Consider the following 25,369-nt stretch of genomic DNA (forward strand, 5'->3'; position numbering starts at 1 on the left):
GGAGGGGGTCTGTCCAGGTTCTCAAGTGCATCTACCCAGAGATCCCCATGCCAATTCTCAGGCTCCCGCTTCTTCCCCATCAAGGCCCTGACTTTGGTCTTTGCTGGGAATCCAACCCTCTCTCAACTTCTGTTCTTACCATTAAGTCTTCCAGCTGCAGGAGATGAGGGTCATTGTAAAAAGCTGCCAGAGGTTCCTTCTTTTCTTGCTCTCATACTTTGCTTTAAACTGTTAATCAATAGACCTGCCAGTCACTTTCTCTTGTTTAAGTTTCCCAGGCCTTACAGTTACTCTTTCCCACATACCCTAAATGCCTATCTCATTGAACCAGTTAATGGGCCGCTTTCCACCCAAATCCCAACCATGTTCTCCACAGGTAAAGGTCTTAGCAATCACCAAGCTGGGAACTAGCAGCCCTCCACCTCCCACCAGTGACGTGACGTGAGCCTTCTTTCCAACTGGCCAGGTAGGGATGCAGAGCGTTCCACCCTCAGCGTTGCTTCCTGGGACCAAATGCAATACCACCCCTCTTAGGTTGGATTCCCTGGAAGGAGCTTGATGCGCAGTTTCTTGTTCAGGTTATTTATTGGAAGAAAGCTTTCTGGAGAAGAGGAGTAAAGGAATCAGGGATAGGGCAGAGAGGAAAAACTAAACAAGGGTGTGATGTAAGCTAGAGACCAGCTTTCCCCTGTGGAAGATCTGGGGCAGGAATTGCACTGCAGGACTGACCACCCCCCCCCCCGGGGTGAGTGGGCCCATCTTTTGTTTCAACATCAGTCGGTAACTGATGGCGGTCCGCGTTGTCTGTGCCCACGCCCACAGCCCCAGTACACACGCAGAGAGAGTGGGCAGTTCTCCAGTGAGTTGTCGTCAGCTGCTGAATTGAATTTCTAGGCCCGAGGTGGAGCCCCCCCTTCCTGGGGTGCCGCATCAGCAAACAGACACTGAGATAACTTGTGTGTCCCTGTAAATGCTTCGCTTGACCGGAAATGCAGTGTATCCAGCCAGCCAATCCCCTAACGCCAAGCCAACTCTGGACTCTACTTATTTCCTTGTTCTCACCCCGGACCAGGTTGACTACGTGGCCCCTGCCAATCAGATGTTTTCTATTTGTCTCTTCCTTGTTCGTTATTTTTTATCCTCTGAAAGCTTCCTGGCTTCTGACCCAATTTTCAGTTCTTCAAGTGGAGACTGGCTGCGTCATGACGTTGTTTGTGTCACTGACATTGTTTTCCTTAATCATCCTTTAACACAGCAGCTGGGGGGGAGGGGCGCTCCAGGTGGTAGTGGGTGGGGCGCCAGCAACCTCCCTCACGGCTGTCGTTGCTATCATGATGGATGATATTATTGAAGAGCAGTTTGTAGTTTTACAACTGGAAAAATTTTCCCTTTCACGGTTGATGTGAAGCTGACGGTAGCTCTTTTCTTTCTGCTAAAGGCAATGTTTTCCTTAATGTTAGGCCGGAATGTTCTAACTGGAAAAGCCTTTTAATTTGAAGGGGAAAAGCAAGTGAAATTTATTAAATAGAGTGTTAATAAAAAGGTGTATGGTAGTAATTTTTCTCTTCTCTTTCCCCACAGGCCTCCTAACGCATTCCCCTGACACTCCTCTCCTAAGCATGTTTGTCTGCTGGTTTCTGAGGTAAGAAAACATTTTTTTTTGCTCAGCTGTAATCCAGGCAAAGTTTCCAAGTTTGTGAATTAATCCACTGTCTCCTGCTTACAGCTAGCTAAGAAGGATACAGTATCATATTATATATTTACCAAAATACACACTTCAATATGTGAACCAGAATTAATTTACATTTTGGGTAGAAAAATCCATTTTGCCTCAATCATGTCATGTAAGCACCTGAGAAATTGTTTTTCTGAAAGCTGCTGGGCAACTTCCAGAGTGATCTATGGAACTATAAATGTGAATCTATTTGTAATTGACAAGCAAATAAGTCTCACGCATGTTCTTAGGGTTTCAAGCTACTCTGACTAGTCCTCATGGCAGAAAAGGAAAAAAAGTACTTTTCTGAAGGTAACTTTCATTTTCTTCCCACATTCGGCATACATGAAGGAATTTAGGGGAAATTTTGCATTTAATGAAACCCATTTATAAATTTTTCTTATGAAAATAGTATACTGGTTGCAGCAATCATGGGGACAGGAAGTGCTCAATCTCTGTTCAAGTCTTTGGTTGTGAGTATTAGAAGTGAGAGCTGCTGAGGTCTGTGGTATAGGAGGCGTGGGCTGAAGAATCTTGTTGAAAGGGAGACTTACACATTTCAGCGTAAGTCTAAGACCACAAGTAGATACGACCTTTCAGGGAAAAAAATGCCAAAGAGGTGGATTGCTTCCCCTGCCAGGAGAGAGAATTTTTGTACAGCTCTCAGGAGAGCAATCCTGGTCCAGCAGGGGTTTGATTGATTTGCAACCAGATAGGTAATCGCTTGAAGAAAGTGTTCCAGAAATATTTGGAAGTTATGGTTTCTCTATTGGACTGCCTTGAAAATTTGTGTCCCCACAGGTGCTGTGTGATCTGTAAAAAATGTAGTGGCTCATGAGCTTTTGGTGGTGGGTGATGAAGGGTGATGGTGATATGCTGAAGGAAATCAAAATTCTTTTTTTGGTCAGGAATGGTAGCTTGGTTTGATGTATACTAGCTCATATTTACTGAGGGCTCAGGCTGTACCAAGCAGTATCTAAGAACTTAAATGTATTTACTTATGAGGGAGGTACTTTTACTAACCATGTTTGATAGATAAGGAAATTGAGGCAAAGAGAGGTTAAGTAACTTGCCTACAGTTACGTAGCTAATTAGTGATAGAATAAGATTTATATCTAGCTACTTTAACTCCAGAGCACATGCTCTTTACTGTTTTGCTACACGGCCTCCAAGGGCATAACCATAACCAGGAGGAGGCATTATAGGCTTACATCATTCAGGTTACTTTGAAGCGAGACAGTGTCTCAGCAAAGAAGTTAAGTGAGGAATTGGATTATCTTCTGGTGAATTCAGTCAATCCTATTTGTCAACCCATCTATTTTGAAACAGTCAAGTTGTTGATGATGGTGTCTAAGTCCTCAATTACTGTTTGTTTGGGTTTTTTTCACCTGGTTTCCTAAATTCTCCACTTCATTGTATTGATTGAGTTTGTACCAGCTAAAAAGAACCAAAGTGCAGTGAAGCAAATGAAGTAGCCTGGATCTAACCTTGAGCGTATTTCTCTTTGCCAACGTGGAATTTGGAGACACGTGTGTAACTTTAATTGGGAAAAAGTTGGAGTCAACATGACCCTCAGAGATCATCTTGAGATGAGGAATCTGAGATTGACTGAGGGTCAGAGACTTGCACAGCATCACACACAGTGGTTCACAGAGGGGCTTCAAGGGAACCTAGGATGCTTGCTTTCTAGAACAGAGCTCTTTCCACAACGGTGCCCTGTGACCTGAAGAAGCTGAAAAGTAACAGTGAAGAGTAACAGCTCTGGTGACAAGGCATTTGCTCACAAAGAGGCAGAATCCAATAGTGAAACTGTCCTATTAGAAGTCTCCTGGGCCATTCATCCAGAGAGAGCCCTCGGGGAGGAATACGTTTGGTTCACATTTACTCTTTGGTACAATAGATGCCTGACAATGAGGTGGCTGGGGCTGGTTAGGATGGTGATAATGACAAGTTGGCAACCAAAATAAGAATAACCCAGATTTATAACTTGAAACCTGACCCAAACCACAGTGTAAAACAAGGGACTCTCAAATGCCAAGGACCTCAAGGGATTTGATATCTTGGGAAATTAGGCCAATCTCCTCTTCATATGTCTAAGTCTTTTGAAGAGATCATGATACTGTAATCCTACCTTTGACAGTTGTGGAATAGTTCAATTGTGATTGATTTAAAGTCACAGGAAAAGTATCCTATCTCTAAAAATTAATTTAAAACGTCACAGCCCAAAAGACTAAATGTTAGTATCTCATGTTTCTAGGCACATAAATATTTACTGACCAAATAAGTGTTTGCTCTAGCCAGTACATTACATCCCTGGCTAATCCTTATCTATTTTTATGTGAAATAAAAATTTTAAATTATGATCAAAACACTTCTTTTAAGTTACTTAACTAACATTTAATTAAATAACTGCTGGTTAGTATCATTTGCATAATAGTTTTTGGACTGCTTTGTACAATTTCTTTAAAGTCTTGACTAGGTTTTTGTTAATAGTGAGAACATAACTGTTGCCTTAAGGTTTACATGCCTCTAATATTCTGTACAATTAAGTTTCTGCTTTTCTATTCAGCTCACCTTGTTAGATGGGGATAAACTATCTTGTACCAACTTAACGGGAATATTGCAGAACCAGTGAGGAAATGCCCAAAGTGCTTTGATAATCTTACTTGTGTGTGCCTGGTGATATTCATTAAAATGTCTTTCGTGAGCAGCACGTAAGTGGGTTTTTAGTCTTTGAAATAAGTTGATTTTCAACTTGATAATGTAGTTAAATTCAGCTTCATTTTGAAATGTAAGTATTTTAGAGTAGAAAAAATGGGAAATTTCCCCCACTAAAAGAAACTATGACTCCTTGGAGAAATGCCTGATTCTGGGTCTGGGTCAGGAAAAGCTCAGGTGAGCTTGGGACTTCCTGTTCTGCCCAAAGGAGAGGAAGCTCCCAAAGACGTCTGAGGACACGCCAAAGGGACACAGCAGCCGTTCTAAAGGGCGCCCACTGCCTAAAGACGCGATACGTTGAGCAGCCAAAAAAGAATAATGACTACAATTGTTGAAACATGTGGAAAATATAAAAAATCCATGAGTTCATTGCTTTTTTTCCGTAAAAGCACCAAATGGCAGATGCCGCCGGTGCTACGGAAGGCCCCGGGGTCCCTGGAATGGGAGGCCGCGATGGCTTCCGCGCAGGCTTCTGCAGCGGTGTCCGGGGCCGCGGCCGGGGTCGCGGCCGGGGCCGAGGCCGCGGAGCTCGCGGAGGCAAGGCTGGGGACAACGAGTGGCTCCCCGTCACCAAGCTGGGCCGCCTTGTCAGGGGCGTGAAGATCAAGTCCCTGGAGGAGATCTGTCTCTTTTCTTTGCCCATCAAGGAATCTGAGATCACTGATTTTTCTTGGGGTCATCCCTCATGGAGGAGGTTTTGAAGGTCATGCCTGTGCAAAAGCAGACCCATGTTGGCCAGCGGACCAGGTTCAAGGCATTTGTCGCCATCGGGGATTACAACGGACGTGTTGGTTTGGGTGTGACGTGCTCTAAGGAAGTAGCCATTGCTATCAGTGGGGCCATCATTCTGGCCAAGCTCTCCATCGTCCCCGTGCAACGAGGCTACTGGGGGAACAAGATTGGCAAGCCCCGTACCGTCCCCTGCAAGGTGACTGGCCGCTGAGGCTCTGCGCTGGTGCGCCTCATCCCTGCCCCCAGGGGCACTGGCATCGTCTCAGCCCCTGTGCCCAAGAAGCTACTGATGGTGGCTGGAATTGACGACTGCTACACCTCTGCCAGGGACTGCACTGCCACGCTGGGCAACTTGGCCAAGGCCACTTTTGATGCCATTTCCAAGACCTACAGTTATCTCACTCCTGATCTCTGGAAAGAGACGGTGTTCACCAAGTCTCCATATCAGGAATTCACTGACCATCTTGTAAAGACCCACACCAGATTTTCTGTGCAGAGGATTCAGGCTCCAGCTGTAGCCACCACATAGTTTTCTATAGGAAAAATAAAGTGAATGAAGCTAGTTTAAAAAAAAAAAATCCATGAGTTCATAAAGAACAAAAAAAAGAAGAGAGCCAAAGGAAAAAAGAACCTCAAAACTCATCTGTCACCTTTGGAAGTCACTGCTGTACCAGGCTGATACTCTGATAATCATCATTTAAGGAAAGAATTAAGGATTTATCCTATCTTACCTGTATAGTTTCCTACATAAATTGTATTTTAGAGTGCCCAAATTGCCTGAATTGATGAAGAGTGATTATTTTTTCTTTTCCATTATAGTTTATTCCAAGTTATTGAATATAGTTCCCTGTGCTATACAGTAGGACCTTGTTGTTGATCTATTTTAGATATAGTAGTTTGTATCTGCTAATTCCAAACTCCTAATTTATCCTCCTCCCCCCCCCCCAACCACTTTCCCCTTTGGTAACCATAAGTTTGTTTTCTATGTCTGTGAGTCTGTTTCCATTTTGGAAATAAGTTCATTTACATCAGTTTTAAGATTCCACATGTAAGTGATATCATGATATTTGTCTTTTTCTGCCTGACTTCCTTCACATAGTATGATAATCTCTAGGTCCATCCATGTTGCTGCAAATGGCATTATTTCATTCTTTTTTTATGGCTGAATAATATTCCATTTTATCTATATCTGTATCTATATACCACATCTTCTTCATCCATTCATCTGCTGATGGATATTTAGACTGTTTCCATGTCTTGACTATTGTCAGTAGTGCTGCTGTAAACATTGGGGTGTATGCATCTTTTCAAATTAGCATTTTCTTTGGATACATGCCCAGGAGTGGGATTGCAGGATCATATGGCAACTCCATTTTTAGTTTTTTATGGAGCCTCCATACTGTTTTCCATAGTGGCTGCACCAATCTACATTCCCACCGACAGTGTAGGAGGGTTCCCTTTTCTCCACATCCTCTCCAGCATTTGTTATTTGTAGATTTCTTTTTAACATCTTTATTGGAGTATAATTGTTTTACAACGTTGTGTTAATTCCTGCTTGTAGATCCCTTAATGATGGCCATTCTGACCGGTGTGAGTTGGTACCTCATTGTAGTTTTGATTTGCATTTCTCTAATAATTAGCAATGTTGAGCATCTTTTCATGTGCCCATTGGCCATCTGGATGTTTTCTTTGGAGAAATATCTATTCAGGTCTTCTACCCATTTTTCGACTGGACTGTTTGATTTTTTGTTATTGAGTTGTATGAGCTGTTTGTATATTTTGGAAGTTAAGCTCTTGTCAGTTGCATCATTTGCAAATATTTTCTCCCATTCTGTAGGTTGTCTTTTCATTTTGTTTATGATTTCCTTTGCTGTGCAAAAGCTTATAAGTTTGATTAGGCCCAATTTGTTTATTTTTGCTTTAATTTCTATTGCCTTTGGAGATTGACCTAAGAAAACATTGGTATGATTTATGTCAGAGAATGTTTTGCCTATGTTCTCTTCGAGGAGTTTTATGGTGTCATGTCTATATTTAAGTCTTTAAGACATTTTGTGTTTATCTTTGTGTAGAGTGTGAGGGTGTGTTCTAACTCCATTGATTTACATGTGGCTGTCCAGCTTTCCCAACACCACTTGCTGAAGAGACTGTCTTTTCTCCATTGTATGTTCTTGCCTCCTATGTCCAAGATTAATTGGCTGTAGGTGTGTGGGTTTATTTCTGGGCTCTTATTCTGTTCCATTGGTCCATATGTCTGTTTTTGTGCCAATACACAAATGTGTCTTTATTACTGTAGCTTTGTGGTATTGTCTGAAGTCTGGAAGGGTTATGCCTCTAGCTTTGTTCTTTTTCCTAAGGATTGCTTTGACAATTCTGGGTCTTTTGTGGTTTCATATACATTTTAGGGTTATTTGCTCTATTTCTGTGAAAAATGTCATGGGTAATTTAATAGGGATCACATTAAATCTGTAGGTTGCTTTGGGTAATATGGCCATTTTAACAATATGAATTCTTCCAATCCAAGAGCATGGCATATCTTTCCATTTCTTTGAATCATCTCCAATTTCCTTTATCAATGTTTAATAGTTCTCAGCATATAAGTCTTTCACCTCCTTGGTCAGATTTATTCCTATGTATTCTGTTTTTTTTGGGGGAGGGGATGTGATTTTAAAATGGATTGTTTTTATGCATGTGCAGGACCGCAAGGACTCCACCCCCTCCCTGCAGACCAGAATCCTATAAAGAAGCCCCACCCATGGGCCTGTCAGGAAAAGCGTGTCCTCGAGAGCTCAAGCTTGCACTTCTCCATTCTTTGATCGAAAAATAAAGCTTTCCTTTGCTTCTGCACTGAAAAAAAAAAAAGGGATTGTTTTTACTTTCCCCTTCTGATGTTTCATTGTTAGCACAAAGAAGTGCAACAGATTTCTGTATGTTAATCCTGTATCCTGCTACCTTGCTGAAGTCATTTATCAGTTCTAGTAGCTCTTGTGTGTAGTCTTTAGGGTTTTCTGTATAGTGTCATGTCATCTGCATATAGTGACAATTTTACCTCTTCCCTTCCGATTTGTTCTTATTTATTTTTTATTGAAGTATAGTTGATTTACAACGTTATGTTAATTTCTGCTGTAGAACAAAGTGACTCAGTAATACACATATACACATTCTTTTTTATGTTCTTTTCCGTTATGGTTTATCCCAGGATATTGAATATGGTTCCCTGTGCTATACAGTAGGACCTTGTTGTTTATCCATTCAATATGTAATAGTTTGCATCTACTAACCCCAAATTCCCAGTCCATTCCTCTCTAACCCCCACTCCTCCTTGGCAATCACAATCCTGTTCTCTATGTCTGTGAGTCTGATTCTGTTTCATAGATAAGTTCATTTGTGTCATATTTTAGATTCCACATGTAAATGATATCATATGGTATTTGTCTTTCTCTTTCTGACTTATTTCACTTGGTATGATCATCTGTAGGTCCATCCATGTAGATGCAAATGGCATTATTTCATTCTTTTTTATGGCTGAGTAATTTTCCATTGTATTTATATACCACATCTTCTTTATCCCTTCATCTGTTGATAGACATTTAGATTGTTTCCATATCTTGGCTATTGTGAATAGTGCTGCTATGAATGTAGGGTGCATGTATCTTTTTGAGTTAGTTTTGTCTGGTTATATGCCCAGGAGTGTGATTGTTGGATCATAGAGCAACTCTATTTTTACTTTTTTAGGGAACTTCCATACTGTTCTCCATAGTGGCTGTATCAATTTACATTCCCACCAACAGTGTAGGAGGGTTCCCTTTTCTCCATGCCCTCTCCATCATTTGTTATTTGTAGACTTTTTAATGATGGCCATTCTGACCAGTGTGAGGTGGTACCTCATTGTAGTTTTGACTTGCATTTCTCTAATAAGTAGCAATGTTGAGCATCTTTTCATGTGCCTATTGGCCATCTTTATGTCTTCTTTGGAGAAATGTCTATTTGGTTCTTCGGCTCATTTTTATTTTCTGTTATTTTAACCTTTGTGTTATCAGCAGTAACAAATTAGAAAAAAATCTGATAATAGGAATCCTTCACTAAAAACTTCATTGTGATAAAATTAGTATCAAATTATTCCATTCTTGATTGTTTGTTTAAAAAAATCTCAAACCTTTTCAGCAGTGGTCACTAGTGTTGTCAAATATTACAAGGCTTCTTAGGCCATAACTAGTTTTGTACTTCAAATATTTCAATAAGAAATATGGAGGGAAACAAAGTGCTTTTTGTTATTGTTGGAATTTTGTTTATTCTACTTCCCTATAAAGTGTAACACATAAAATCGTGGTAGCTGTAATCTGTAGAAATTGCCATAATGTACGTGACACTTTACTTCTGTTCATGGGCTAAATAGTCAGCACAAGGGTCCTTTATTTTATTTTTGTGTAATGGACAATTTGAAGATTCCTTTTTATCTTTATCAAGTGTAATTGAGTTTATACTTCTGCTAAAACAGAGATGGATGGATAAAATTCTATCTTTATACAATGAAAGCCATATGGTCTTTTCAGTGAGGGGGAACAAAAACACAGCTTTAGAGTTTCACACAGGAAAACCACATTGGATCAAGTAGACCTGACTGACCTTTTTTTTCCTTTAGTTTTTATTTTATATTGGAGTATAGTTGATTAACAATGTTGTGTTAGTTTCAGTACAGTAAAGTGATTCAGTTATACATATAGAAGTATCCATTTTTTTCAAATTCTTTTCCCATTTAGGTTATTACAGAATATTGAGCAGAGTTCCCTGTGATATACAGTAGGTCCTTGTTCGTTATCTATTTTAAATATAGTATGTTGAAGAGAAGTGGTGAGAGGGGGCATCCTTGTCTTGTTCCAGATTTTAGCACTTTCAGCTTTTCATCATTGTGTATTATATTGGCTGTGGGCTTGTCATAAATGGCTTTTATTATGTTGAGGTATGTTTCCTCTATACACACTTCGGAAAGAGTTTTTATCATGAATGGATGTTGAATTTTCTCAAATGCTTTCTCTGCACCTATTGAGATGATCATGTGGTTTTGTTGTTTCTTTTGTTGATGTGGTGTATCACATTGATTGATTTGCATATGTTGAACCATCCTTGTAAACTTGAGATGAATCCCACATGGTTGTGATGTATGATCTTTCTTATGTGTTGTAGGATTCAGTTTGCTAGTATTTTGTTGAGAATTTTTGTATCTATATTCATCAAAGATATTGGCCTGTAATTTTATTTTTATTTTTGTCTGGTTTTGTCTGGTATCTTTGTCTGGTTTTGGTATCAGGGTGATGGTGGCTTCATAGAATATCTTTGGGAGTATTCCCTCCTCTTCAGTCTTTTGGAAGAGTTTGAGAAAGATTGGTAAAACTCTTCTTTGTATGTTTGGTAGAATTCACTTGTGATGCCAGCTAATCCTGGACTTTTGCTTATAGGGAGTTTGTTTTTGTCTTCGTTGTTTGTTTTTGTTTAATTACAGATTGTATTTCACTTTTGGTGATCTGTCTGTTCAAGTTATCCCTTTCTTCTTGATTCATTTTGGTGCGCTGTATGTTTCTATGAAGTTGTCCATTTCTTCTAGGTTGTCAAATTTATTGGCATATAATTGTTCATAGTATTCTTTTTTGTATTTCTGTGGTATTGGTTGATATTTCTCCTTTTTCATTTCTTATTTTGTTTATTTGGGTGCTGTCTCTTTTCTTCTTGGTGAGCCCAGCCCGAGGTTTGTTAATTTTGTTTACCCTTCGAAAGAACCAGCTCTTGGTTTTATTGACTTTTTTCTATTTTTTTTAACAGATTTTTAAAATTTTTATTTATTTTATTTAATTTTTTTTGGCTGTGTTGGGTCTTTGTTGCTGCGTGCAGGCTTTCTCTAGTTCCAGAGAGCGGGGGCTATTCTTTGTTGTGGTGTGCAGGCTTCTCATTGTGGTGGCTTCTCTTGTTGCAGAGCATGGGCTCTAGGCACACAGGCTTCAGTAGTTGTGGTGTGCGGGCTCAGCAGTTGTGACACACGGGCTATAGGGCGCGACTTCAGTAGTTGTGGCGCACGGGCTTAGTTGCTCCACTGCATGTGGGATCTTCCTGGACCAGGGATCAAACCTGTGTCCCCTGCATTGGTATGCAGATTCTTAACCACTGAACCACCAGGGAAGTTCCTCCTATTGTTTTTTAAATCTCTATTTTGTTTATTTCCTCTCTGATCTTTATTATTTCCTTCCTTCTGCTGACTTTAGATTTTGTTTGTTCTTTTTCTAATTATTATAGGTGGTAGGTTAGGTTTTTTATGATTTTTTCTTGTTTTCTCAGGAAGGCTTGTACCACTATGAACTTCCCTCTAGGAACTGCTTTTGCGGCATCCCATAGATTTTGTATGGATGTGTTTCAATTGTCATTTGTCTCAAGGTAATTTTTTAAAATAAATTTATTTATTTTTGGTCTTTGTTGCTGCATGCAGGCTTTCTCTAGTCATGGTGAGTGAGGGCTACTCTTTGTTGCAGTGTGTGGGCTTCTCATTGCGGTGGCTTCTCTTGTTGCAGAGCACAGGCTCTAGGCATTCGGGCTTTAGTAGTTGTGGCTCATGGGCTTGGTAGTTGTGGCTCGCAGGCTCTAGAACACAGGCTCAGTATATGTGGTGCACAGGCTTAGTTGCTCCACAGCATGTGGGATCTTCCCAGACCAGGGCTTGAATCCATATCTCCTGCATTGGCAGGCTGATTCTTAACCACTGTGCCACCAGAGAAGACCTGAAGGTATTTTTTTAAATTTCCTTTTTGATTTCCTTGTTGACCCATTGATTTTTTAGTAGCATATTATTTAGTCTCCATGTAATTGTTTTTTTCTCATTTCTTTTCCTGTGGTAGATTTCTAGTTTCATGCTGTTGTGGTCAGAGAAGATGCTTGAAATAATTTCTATGCTCTTAACTTTGTTCAGGTTTGTTTTGTGCCCTAGTATGTGGTCAGTCCTAGAGAATGTTCCATGTGTGCTTGAAAAGAATGTGTATTCCGTTTTTTTAACATGTAATGTCCCAAAAATATCAATTAAGTCTAACTTTTCTATTGTATCATTTAGGATCTCTGTTGCCTTACTGATTTTTGGTCTACAAGATCTGTCCATTAATGTGAGTGCATTGTTAAAGTCTCCTACTATTATTGTATTCTCAACAATTTCTCCTTTTATGTCTGTTAGTATTCATTTTATGTATTTTGTTGCTCCTATATTAGGTGCATATATGTTGATGAGTGTAAAATCCTCTTCTTGTATTGATCCTTTTATCATTTTATAGTGTCCTTCATATTTCTTTACAGCCTTTGTTTTAATGTCTATTTTGTCTGACATGAATATTGCAACCCCTGCTTTCTTGTTATTTCCCTTTGCATGAAATATCTTTTTCCATCCCCTCACTTTTAATCTATGTGTATCCTTTGCCCTAAAGTGGGTCTCTTGTAGACAGCATATTGTAGGCTCTTGTTTTTTTTATCCAGTCTGCCCCTCTATGTATTTTGATTGGAACATTAGTCCATTGACATTTAAGGTAATTATTGATAATTATTGCCATTTTAAACCTTGTTTTCCAGTTGATTCTGTTTCTTTTTTGTCCCTTTCTTTTTCTTTTTTTTTGTGCAGTTTGATGATTTCCTTTTATGCTTCTCTTCTTTTTGGTTTTTGTGAATCTATTGTATGTTTTTGATTTGTGGTTACCCTGTTTTTCAAGTATATTAACTCCTTCCTATATCTGCTTACTTTAGACTGATACTCATATAGGCTCAAACACCTTCTAAAAAAAAAAGAAATCTACATTTTCTTACTCTCCTCCTCCACATTTTATGATTTTGATGTCCTCTTTTACATCTTTATGTTTATCCTTTTGCTGTTCCTTTTGTTATCATCACTTTCACAAATAGAGTTTTTCTTTTTGATCTGTATACTGGCTTATTTAAGTGATTTACTTTCCAACTGTGATTTCCTCTTTTCTATATCTTCTTGCTTCTTTTCTATTTAGAGAAGACCTTTCAATATTTCTTTTAGGATAGGTTTAGTATTGCTGTATTTTTTAGTTTTTGCTGGTCTGAGAAATTGTTTATCTCTCCTTCTATTCTAAATGATAATCTTGCTTTGTAGAGTATTCTAGGTTGCATACTTTTCCCTTTCAAGACTTTGAATATATCTTGCTACCCTTCTGGCCCACAGTTTTTCTGTAAACAAATCAGGTGATACCCTTATGGGGGTTCCATTGTAACTAACTCTTTGTTTTTCTCTGCTGCCTTTAGAACCCTCTTTATCTTTAACTTGCCATTTTTATTATAATGTGTCTTTGTGCAGGTCTGTTTGGGTTCATCTTGTTTGGGACACTCTGTGCTTCCTGTGTCTGGATATCTGTCTCCTTCTTTAGGTTTGGGAAGTTTTCAGTCATAATTTCTTCAAATACATTTTCAATCCCCTTTTCTCTTTTTCATTCTTCTGAAATCCTTATTATGTGTAGATTGGCACACTTTATATTATCCCATAGGCCTCTTATATTGTTTTCATTTTTTTCATTGGGTGATTTACATTATTCTATCTTCCAGATCACTTAGTTGATCTTCTGCGTATTCATTGCCTTTAGCTCAGCTTTCGTCTCAGCAAACAAATTTTCTAATTTTTCTTGGTTCCTCCTTACAGTTTCTAGTTCCTTTTTACAGTAATCTACATTTATGTTGATAGCTTTTCTTAATTCCTTCAGTATTTTCATTACCTCCTTTTTTTCCCCATGTAATTAATTTTTTTTATCTTGATCTTTTGTTAGCACTTTTATGAATTAATCAGTTTTCCATTAGAGTTCTGAAAATGCTTATTCATTCAGTTCATCAGTATAGTCAGTTACCAGAAACCTGTACTTGTCAGAGTCTTTTCCATGAATTCCTTGTCAATGAAATCCTGTCATAGGAACATTTTTGCAAAAGCCTCAGAGTACACCCAGAACTGTCTGTAAATGACAAAAGACTTAAAAATGACCACGGTTAAAGATTTGATGAAAGTTCATAATAATGCAATTGACAAGGAAATTTAGTTATTTCTGAGATATACATTTTAAATTAATAACTAGAATTATGACTCATAACATTATACCAGAACATATAAGATTTATAGAAATTTCATGTAATGTCGGAAACATTTATATTAACATATTTCCATACAAATAACCCAAAGAAAGATTAGTATTTGTTGTTTGTTTGTTTGTTTATTTATACTGCAGGTTCTTATTAGTCATCAATTTTATACACATCAGTGTATACATGTCAATCCCAATCGCCCAATTCAGCACACCATCATCCCTACCCCACCGTGGTTTTCCCCCCTTGGTGTCCATATGTTTGTTCGCTACATCTGTGTCTCAACTTCTGCCCTGCAAACCGGTTCATCTGTACCATTTTTCTAGGTTCCACATACATGCATTAATATACGATATTTGTTTTAATCTTTCTGACTTCACTCTGTATGACAGTCTCTAGATCCATCCACGTCTCAACAAATGACACGATTTTGTCCCTTTTTATGGCTGAGTAATATTCCATTGTATATATGTACCACATCTCCTTTATCCATTCGTCTGTTGATGGGCATTTAGGTTGCTTCCATGACCTGGATATTGTAAATAGTGCTTCAGTGAACATTGGGGTGCATGTGTCTTTTTGAATTATCGTTTTCCCTGGGTTTATGCCCAGGGTGGGATTGCTGGATCATATGGTAATTATATTTTTAGTTTTTAAAGGAACCTCCATACTGTTCTCCATAGTGCCTGTATCAATTTATATTCCCACCAACCGTGCAAGAGGGTTCCCTTTTCACCCTCTCCAGAATTTGTTGTTTGTAGATTTTCTGATGATGCCCATTCTAACTGGTGTGAGGTGATACCTCATTGTAGTTTTTATTTGCATTTCTCTAATAATTAGTGACGTTGAGCAGCTTTTCACGTGCTTCTTGGCCATCTGTATGTCTTCTTTGGAGAAATGTCTATTTAGGTCTTCTGCCCATGTTTGGATTGGGTTGTTTGTTTCTTTAATCTTGAGCTGCATGAACTGTTTATATATTTTGGAGGTTAATCCTTTATCCGTTGATTTGTTTGCAAATGTTTTCTCCCATTCTGAGGGTTGCCTTTTCATCTTGTTTATGGTTTCCTTTGCTGTGCAAAAGTTTTGAAGTTTCATTAGGTCCCATTTGTTTATTTTTGTTTTTATTTCCATTACTCTAGGAGGTGGATCAAAAAAGATCTTGCTGTGATCTATGTCAAAGAGTGTTCTTCCTATGTTTTCCTCTAAGAATTTTATAGTGTCCGGTCTTACATTTAGATCTCTAATCCATTTTGAGTTTATTTTTGTGTATGGTGTTAGGGAGCGCTCTAATTTAATTCTTTTACATGTAGCTGTCCAGTTTTCCCAGCACCACTTATTGAAGAGACTGTTTTTTCTCCATTGTATATCTTTCCCTCCTTTGTCATAGATTAGTTGACCGTAGGTTCGTGGGTTTATCTCTGGGCTTTCTATCTTGTTCCATTGATCTATATTTCTGTTTTTGTGCCAGTACCATATTGTCTTGATTACCATAGCTTTGTAGTATAGTCTGAAGCCAGGGAGTCTGATTCCTCCAGCTCTGTTTTTTTTCCTCAAGACTGCTTTGGCTATTCGGGGTCCTTTGTGTCTCTATACAAATTTTAAGAAGATTTGTTCTAGTTCCATAAAAAATGCCATTGGGATGGGCTTCCCTGGTGGTGCAGTGGTTGACAGTCCACCTGCCGATGCAGGGGACATGGGTTTGTGCCCTGGTCCGGGAAGATCCCACATGCTGCGGAGTGAGTGGGCCCGTGAGACATGGCCGCTGAGCCTGCGCGTCTGGAGCCTGTGCTCCGCAACGGGAGAGGCCATGACAGTGAGGGGCCCATGTACCGCAAAAAAAAAAAAAAAAAGAAAAATGCCACTGGTAATTTGATAGAGATTGCATTGAATCTGTAGATTGCTTTCAGTAGTATAGTCATTTTCACAATATTGATTCTTCCAATCCAAGAACATGGTATATCTCTCCATCTGTTGGCATCATCTTTAATTTCTTTCATCAGTGTCTTCTAGTTTTCTGAATACAGGTCTTTTGTCTCCTTAGGTAGGTTTATTCCTAGGTATTTTATTCTTTTTGTTGCAATGGTAAATGGGAGTGTTTCCATAATTTCTCTTTCAGATTTTTCATCATTAGTGTATAGGAATGCAAGAGATTTCTGTGCATTAATTTTGTATCCTGCAACTTTACCAAATTCACTGATTAGCTCTAGTATTTTTCTGGTGGCATTTTTAGGATTTTCTATGTATTGTATCATGTCATCTGCAAATAGTGACAGTTTTACTTCTTCTTTTCCAATGTGTATTCCTTTTATTTCTTTTTCTTCTCCCCCATGGCTAGGACTTCCAAAACTATGTTGAATAATAGTGGTGAGAGTGGACATCCTTGTTTTGTTCCTGATCTTAGAGGAAATGCTTTCAGTTTTTCACCATTGAGAATGATGTCTGCTGTGGGTTTGTCGTATATGGCCTTTATTAAGTTGAGGTAGGTTCCCTCTATGCCCACTTTCTGGAGAGTTTTTATCATAAGTGGGTGTTGAATTTTGTCATAATCTTTTTCTACATGTATTGACATGATCATATGGTTTTTATTCTTCAATTTGTTAATATGGTTTATCACATTGATTGATTTGCGTATATTGAAGAATCCTTGCATCCCTGGGATAAATCCCACTTGATCGTGGTGTATGATCCTTTTAATGTGTTGTTGGATTCTGTTTGCTAGTATTTTGTTGAGGATTTTTACATCTATATTCATCAGTGATATTGGTCTGTAATTTTCTTTTTTTGTAGTATCTTTGTCTGGTTTTGTTATCAGGGTGATGGTGGCCTCATAGAATGAGTTTGGGAGTGTTCCTTCTGCTGCAATTTTTTGGAAGAGTTTGAGAAGTATTGGTGTTAGCTCTTCTCTAAATGTTTGATAGAATTCACCTGTGAAGCCATCTGGTCCTGGACTTTTGTTTGTTGGAAGATTTTTAATCACAGTTTCAATTTCATTACTTGTGATTGGTCTGTTCATATTTTCTATATCTTCCTGGTTCAGTCTTGGAAGGTTATACCTTTCTAAGAATTTATTCATTTCTTCCAGGTTGTCCATTTTATTGGCATAGAGTTGCTTGTAGTAGGTTTTAGGATACTTTGTGTTTTTGTGGTGTGTGTTGTAACTTCTCCTTTTTAGTTTCTAATTTTATTGATTTGAGTCCTCTCCCTCTTTTTCTTGATGAGTCCGGCTAATGGTTTATCAATTTTGTTTATCTTCTCAAAGAACCAGATTTTAGCTTTATTGATCTTTGGTATTGTTTTCTTTGTTTCTATTTCATTTATTTCTACTCTGATCTTTATAATTTCTTTCCATCTGCTAACTTTGGGTTTTGTTTGTTCTTCTTTCTCTAGTTCCTTTAGGTGTAAGGTTAGATTGTTTACTTGAGATTTTTCTTGTTTCTTGAGGTAGGCTTGTATAGCTATAAACTTCCCTCTTAGAACTGCTTTTGCTGCATACCATAGGTTTTGGATCGTGTGTTTTCAGTGTCATTTGTCTCTAAGTATTTTTTGATTTCCTCTTTGATTTCTTCAGTGATCTCTTGGTTATTTAGTAATGTATTGTTTGGCATCCATGTGTTTGTGTTTTTTACATTTTTTTCCCTGTAATTGATTTCTAATCAATTGCAGTCAGAAAAGATGCTTGATATGATTTCAATTTTCTTAAATTTACTGAGGCTTGATTTGTGACCCAAGATGTGATCTATCCTGGAGAATGTTCCATGTCCACTTGAGAAGAAAGTGTAATCTTTTGTTTTTGGCTGGAATGTCCTATAAATATCAATTAAATCTATTTGGTCTATTGTGTCATTTAAAGCTTCTGTTTCCTTAATTATTTTCATTTTGGATGATCTGTTATTTGGTGTAAGTGAGGTGTTAATGTCTCCCACTATTATTGTGTTACTGTCGATTTCCTCTTTTATAGCTGTTAGCAGTTGCCTTGTGTATTGAGGTGCTCCTTTGTTGGGTGCATGTATATTTATAATTGTTGTATCTTCTTCTTGGATTGATCCCTTGATCATTATGTAGTGTCCTTCCTTGTCTCTTGTAACATTCTTTATTTTAAAGTCTATTTTATCTGATATGAGTATAGTTACTCCAGCTTTCTTTTGATTTCCATTTGCATGGAATATCTTTTTCCATCCCCTCACTTTCAGTCTGTATGTGTCCCGAGGTCTGAAGTGGGTCTCTGGTAGACAAAATATATATGGGTCTTATTTTTGTATCCATTCAGCAAGCCTGTGTCTTTTGGTTGGAGCATTTAATCCATTCACGTTTAAGGTAATTATTGATATGTATGTTCCTGTGACCATTTCTTAATTGCTTTGAGTTTGTTTTTGTAGGTCCTTTCCTTCTCTTGTGTTTCCCACTTAGAGAAGTTCCTTTAGCATTTGTTGTAGAGCTGGTTTGGTGGTGCTGAATTCTCTTAGCTTTTGCTTGTCTGTAAAGCTTTTGATTTCTCCATTCGGATCTGAATGTGATCCTTGGTGGGTAGAGTAATCTTTGTTGTATGTTCTTCCCTTTCATCAGTTTAAGTATATCATGCCAGTGCCTTCTGGCTTGTAGAGTTTCTGCTGAGAAATCAGCTGTTAACCTTATGGGAGTTCCCTTGTATGATATTTGTCGTATTTCCCTTGCTGATTTCAGTAATTTTTCATTGTCTTTAATTTTTGCCAATTTGATTAGTATGTGTCTCGGCATGTTTCTCATTGGGTTTATCCTGTATGGGACTCACTGCGCTTCCTGCACTTGGGTGGCTGTTTCTTTTCTCATGTTAGGGACATTTTCAACTATAATCTCTTCAAACATTTTCTCTGGTACTTTCTCTCTCTCTTCTCCTTCTGGGTCCCCTATAATGCGAATGTTGCTGCATTTAATGTTGTCCCAGAGGTCTCTTAGGCTGTCTTCATTTCTTTTTTTTATTTTTTGTCTTCATTTCTTTTCATTCTTTTTTCTTTAGTCTGTTCCACAGCAGTGAATTCCACCATTCTGTCTTCCAGGTCACTTATCTGATCTGCCTCAGTTATTCTGCTATTGATTCCTTCTAGTGTAGTTTTCATTTCAGTTTTCATTTCATTTTCAGTAGTTTCATTTTCAGTTATTGTATTGTTCTTCTCTGTTTGTTAGTTCTTTAATTCTTCTAGGTCTTTGTTAAACATTTGTTGCATCTTCTCGATCTTTGCCTCCATTCTTTTTCCAAGGTCCTGGATCATCTTCACTATCATTATTCTGAATTCTTTTTCTGGAAGGTTGCCTATCTCCACTTCATTTAGTTGTTTTTCTGTGGTTTTATCTTGTTCCTTCATCTGGTATATAGCCCTCTGCCTTTTCATCTTGTGTATCTTTCTGTGAATGTGGCTTTTGTTCCACAGGCTGCAGGATTGTAGTTCTTCTTGCTTCTGCTGTCTGCCCTCTGGTGGATGGGACTATCTAAGAGGCTTGATGGGAGGGACGGGTCGTGGGTAGAGCTGACTGTTGCTCTGGTGGGCAGAGCTCAGTAAAACTTTAATCCACTTGGCTGTTGATGGGTGGGGCTGGGTTCCCTCTCTGTTGGTTGTTTGGCCTGCGGTAACCCAACACTGGAGCCTACCTGGGCTCTTTGGTGGGGCTAATGACAGACTCTGGGAGGGCTCATGCCAAGGAGTAATTCCCAGAACTTCTGCTGCCAGTGTCCTTGTCCCCACGGTGAAACAGAGCCAACCCCCGCCTCTGCAGGAGACCCTCCTGGTTCAGTCTCCCCTGGGGTCACTGCTCCTTCTCCTGGGTCCCGACGTGCACACTACTTTGTGTGTGCCCTCCAAGAGTGGAATCTCTGTTTCCCTCAGTTCTGTCAACGTCCTGCAATCAATTCCCACTAGGCTTCAAGGCTGATTCTCTCGGAATTCCTCCTCCCGTTGCCAGACCCCCAGGTTGGCAAGCCTGACTTGGGGCTCAGAACCTTCACTCCAGTGAGTGGACTTCTGTGGTATAAATGTTCTCCAGTCTGTGAGTCACCCACCCACCAGTTATGGGATTTGATTTTACTGTGATTGTGCCCCTCCTACCATCTCACTGTGGCTTCTCCTTTGTCTTTGGATGTGGGGTATCTTTTTTGGTGAGTTCCAGTGTCTTCCTGTCAATGATTATCCAGCAGCTGGTTGTGATTCTGGTGTTCTCGCATGGAGTGAGAGCACGTCCTTCTACTCTGCCGTCTTGGTTCCTTGCCTCATTACCTCCTTTTTGAACTCTGTCTATTAGACTGAAGAGGTCTGTTTCATTGTTTGTTCCTTCAGGGGAATTCTCTTGGTCTTTTAACTGGGAGTGGCTCCTCTGCTTCTTCATTTTACTCGTATTTCTCTTACTCTGTGAGTTTAGGAGAAATAATTATCTACTGTAGTCTTGGAAGACTATATATGCGAGCATCCCTCCATAACTTGTGTGGGTTTCATACTTTTGGCGAGAAGCCTGCTTTTCGTTTGGAAGCTTGCTGCCTCTTTCCTCAGTGTGTGCTGGCTGTTATTCCGTTGATAGGGAGTGTGCAGGTGTGGTGGCCTGCACGTGCTCAGGGGGCCTGTGCTGGATGGGGTCAGCAATTGGTCGTTCAGTGGTGGTGGCAGCAGCCTGTGCATGCTCCTCAGGTGGTGAGGGCAGCAACTGGTGCCTGCTCAGGAGTCTCTCAAAGGCGGTGGCCTGTGCCTACCTCTGGAACCCAGGATGGCAGCAGCAGCTCATGTGCGCCCCTGGAGCTCCTGTAGGCAGTGTCCTGTTCCCTGAGAGCATGCGCAGGGGGAAGGAAGGTCCTATGGTTGGCCCACCCTCTCCTCGTATGCGCTCCAACAGTGGCACCTTGCCTCTCCGGCGGGCCCAGTCTTCTTCCACAGACACACTCAGTTGTCATACTCCAGCCCCTTCAGGCTGTCTCTGTGCAGCCATCCCTGGTCCTCCCCCCGGGTCTGACTCCTGAAACCTAAGCTTCAGCACCCAGCCCTTGCCCACACTGGCGGACAAGCGTCTCAGGCTGGGGAGCACAGGATGGCAGTACCCACCATCTGTGCAGGTCACTCTGTTTTGCCTTTTTCAAACTGTTTGTTGTGTTCTCCTCCAAGGCTCCAAAGCTCCCTTTCCATCCAGGCTGATCTCCCTGCCAGTGAGGGTACATTCCAGGGTGGAGGAACCTTTTCTCCTTTAGAGCTCCCTCCCTGGGACACAGGTCCTGTCCTGATTCCTTTCTCTCCTTTTTCTTTTGTCCTGCCTGGTTATGTGGTGGTTTTCTTGCCCTTTCGGAAGTCTGAGGTCTTCTGCCTGTGTTCAGTAGATGTTCTGTGTGAATCGTTCCACGTGTAGGTGTGTTTCTGAGAGGAGGTAAGCTCTACATCCTACTCTTCTGCCATCTTGATAGCTCTCTTCCCTTCCAATTTGGATACCTTTTATTTCTTCTTTGATTGCTGAGGCTAGGACTTCCAATACTCTGTTGAATAGAAGTGGTGAGAGTGGGCATCCTTGTCTTGTTCCAGATTTTAGTTGGAAGGCTTTTAGCTTTTCACTGTTGAGTATTATGTTGGCTGTGGGTTTGTCATAAATAGCTTTTGATATGTCGAGATGTTCCCTCTATACCCACTTTAGTAAAAGTTTTTATCATGAATGGATGTTGAATTTTAAGGAGTGATTTTTTTTTTAAGCAAAAAAATTTTGGTTAATAAATGTGGAAAAAATAACAAAATTATAAAATCTCAATTTTTTTATCCCCCAATGGAATAGATGATTCAGGCAACTGTTATCAAAATGGATGCCAAAAGGATTAGGTGAAAGTTTAGAGGGAACTGGATATTTGAAAGATGTCAAAGTACTAGCCCATAGTATAAGGGGGAAAGTGGACATTATCAAGGGTGGATTGCCATTTGAGCCCCTTGTCAATCTCAGCCTCCCTAAAAGTGGGACACACAGGCGTTTCATGCCTCCTTTGAGAAGCAATATGACATACACAGTACCACCTAAAATATACTTGCCAAAAAATAGCTTGAATCTAATCAAACTTTAAGATCTGACTTCTCAATGATAGGCAATACAAGGGACAGATGAATAAGTTAAATGATACCGCAGCTAACAATCAGAAAAATCTAACAATTTCCTAGGACCATTGACCCTGATTCTTTAATAAATCACTCAGCATGAAAAAAAAAAAAGCAAGGAGGTGCTCTCTGAACAAAGACGTTTTGGGCAGGCAGGGAAATTTTTAAAAAGGCTGGGATATTAGGTGGTAATAAGAAATTATTACTAATTTTACTAAGTATCACAATATCAATGCTGTGGTTATGTAAGAGTAATGCCTTTGTTTTAAAAAGCAATGCTTCTTGAAATATTTAAGAATGAAATGTCATAACATCCAGGATTTGCTTTAAAACCAATATGGTAGATGTAGCAGAAGTTAATAAATGTTAAAAATCTAGGTGCTGAGAATATGGGAGCTTATTATATTATTCTCTCTGTTTTATATATGTTTAAAAGTTCTCTTAATAAAAAGTTTAATGGGTGGTTAGGCTCAGTAAAATTCCTTAAGAATTAAGCTCTAAGGAGCAGTTCAAAATACAGAAAAAAACTGAACATTCTTTTTAAAAATATACATATATATGTAAATGTGGGACATTTTGATAAGAACTAAAATAGCTTTTCAGATGTAATAAGGACTTTTCTTGATAAACAATTTTTATGTGACAAAAAGAAAAATGAAGATGTAAACAGGCTCTAACATCATATTTTTTTCATCCTTTCAACAAACATTTAGCCCTCTCCCAGGCCGTGAAGTTGCCAGGGAGAACAGGAGAACTTGACTCTTTGTCCTATAAAGCTTGTAATCTGTTGAAGACAGATTTTTCAGCAGTCCACAAATAACTAATTATTTATTTACCGTGGTGATAAGCCACACGAGGTAGAAAAGCACAGGGCTATGAGAACTCAACATGAGTGTCCTAACCTCTACTTTCCAGGCAGACAAAACGGGCACATGGGAAGGCCACGAGTCAGGCATAAACAGAGAAAACCTAAGAAGTTATTGTGACTTTCTGCATTTTGCCTGTTTAATTCAAAAGCTGATTTTCACTAGAAAAGAAAGCACTTGTTTTAAGTATGTTTGCATTTCATTATTTATTTATGTGTGTGGCAGGCTGCCTGGGCTGAATTTAAGTGTGTCTCAGATATGTCTGGACCTGTGGTGGGGACAGATAATGGGGCTTCAGAAGGAGACCTGGGGCACTTCTAGAAAAGCGACTCCACCTGTGTCCTCTGCTAAGCTCAGATGTGTCAGGGCAAGTCGGGGGAGCAGATGTGGTGGTCACAGGAGTCCATTTATAGTGGGGCTGAGGACCTTCCAGGGGCAATACTTATCCAAGTAAAAGGAGAAACGAGGTCCAATGAGCTCAACCTGGGGGCAAGCTTTGCCCCATGCAGCAGAGGAAATGGACATTCTGATGTAGTGTGATGGCCGTTTCTCCAATCCATCCCTTGGTTCCTGGATGCATGTCTGGCTCCTAAGTAGATTTTCTCACACAGCACATCTAACCAAGGGAAAGAGGCATTCTTGCCCCACTGCAAAGCAGAGGGCACCCTACCTCTCTGAGGGGTGGTGGATGCCTGCTGAGAACTGCTAAACCTGGCCAGGCCTAGAGATTTCAAGGCCCAGTGGAGAGATGAAATGGCAGCTGGGCCGGGTACGGATGGCAGGGAGGTGGGGTGGGAGTGACCACATAACAGAAATGCCTGATAGAGGCTGTGAGACACCCCTTGGCAATTTCCAGAATTAGATGCAAGGGACTTGGCAGGAAGTCAGAGGTCCTGCATCAGTGGGAGCTACAAACCATCAAACAATTTGCATCTACAGGCTGGTGGGTCCGGGGGAAATTCGGGTTACGTGGAAATGAACAAATGAGTTGGCATGGCCGCCTAAGTCGATTTGGAAGCTCAGTAGGTTTATTTATGTTGTATTGATTTGATTATTCTAAAACGAAGTTAAAATCAGAACTGCTTCTAATTAGGAGACAAAGTGCTCGTTTTGCAAAAATGATCTGGTATTTTATAGTAACTCACATAGAGCTATGAGCTGGGCGGGATGCAGGAATAGCTAATACTGTTTGCCTTCTCTTTGTAGAGAGATATTGGCTGCCTTAAGAAACGCCCACTGGAGTTTTCATAAATAAAACATAGCAGAGAAACACCCAGGGGGCCAGTTTTTCCCTCTAGTATGAAAGGAATTAGTGTAGTCGATAGAAAAGGAAGCTGTGTATGAAACCCCAGACTGTAACACAAGGTTTTTGCCCTGAGGGGCTGAAAATACCAAAGATTGCAGAATCCTGTGAGATCTCAGGTGAGGTCGCAGTGGTGTGTCAGGAGGGGGCTGCCCACATGTTTTAACCCTTAGGCTGCAAAGTTGTTTTCCGAGAGCGTATGTATGTTATCTTTTCTGTATAAATATGTATTCTATAATGCATATATAAGTAAGGTGGACTACCAATGGTTATGTCTTTCAACTAGTCTATAGATGAAAAGGAATGAAAAGTAGAAGAAAATGTAAAAGGTTACAGGGTAAAATGGGATAGTGAATTTGATCTGATCTGATCCAGAGCTTCTTGTCTTGCCTAGAGTCCTTTATGGTGACACAAGTTTGCAGGCATCACGGGCTGAGGCGGAGAGCGGGTGCGAAATTCTGTACATGTGTGAGTGTCCAGTTTTGGGGGGAGGGGGTTGGGTCCCTCTGTGCAGCCCACCCCTCCCCCAACAATGGAAGTCCCTATGGCCACCACTGCTTCTCAGCAGGGCCTCCCCATTTAGTCTCAGGACAGGTGTTTGGCAATAACTGAGACCTTGCCTCAGACCTACCAGTGCTGGAGATTCATCAGCTACAGACCAACCAGTGGGGAGACCTTTTAGTTATTCTAACTGTGCTGACCATTGATTTAGGATACTCACTATGGCTCCAATTAATTTCATTCATTTTGAAACAACAGCCAAGAGTGGTCATGTTGCTGAGATATTGTATTCTGATCCCATTCTTATTTTTTCATTCCTAGGAAGCCTGCTATAACATATTTCGTG

The 25,369-nt window shown here is 39.8% G+C and overlaps 1 long non-coding RNA gene and 1 pseudogene across 1 annotated transcript in view; both read left to right on the plus strand.

Moving 5' to 3' along the window:
• The window catches only part of LOC114902575, a 34,943-nt gene that overhangs the window by 4,332 nt on the left and 5,242 nt on the right, over nt 1-25,369 (plus strand). The window contains exons 2-3 of the long non-coding RNA XR_003795543.1: nt 377-466; nt 1,582-1,642. This is a non-coding gene — a long non-coding RNA (uncharacterized LOC114902575). The remainder of the gene's footprint in view (nt 1-376; nt 467-1,581; nt 1,643-25,369) is intronic.
• On the plus strand, nt 4,530-6,021 carry LOC114902570 (annotated as a pseudogene).

Source organism: Monodon monoceros, unplaced genomic scaffold (genome assembly GCF_005190385.1).
Source record: "Monodon monoceros isolate NGI ecotype Baffin Bay Population unplaced genomic scaffold, NGI_Narwhal_1 Super_Scaffold_20, whole genome shotgun sequence".
Classification (NCBI taxonomy): Eukaryota; Metazoa; Chordata; class Mammalia; order Artiodactyla; family Monodontidae; genus Monodon; species Monodon monoceros.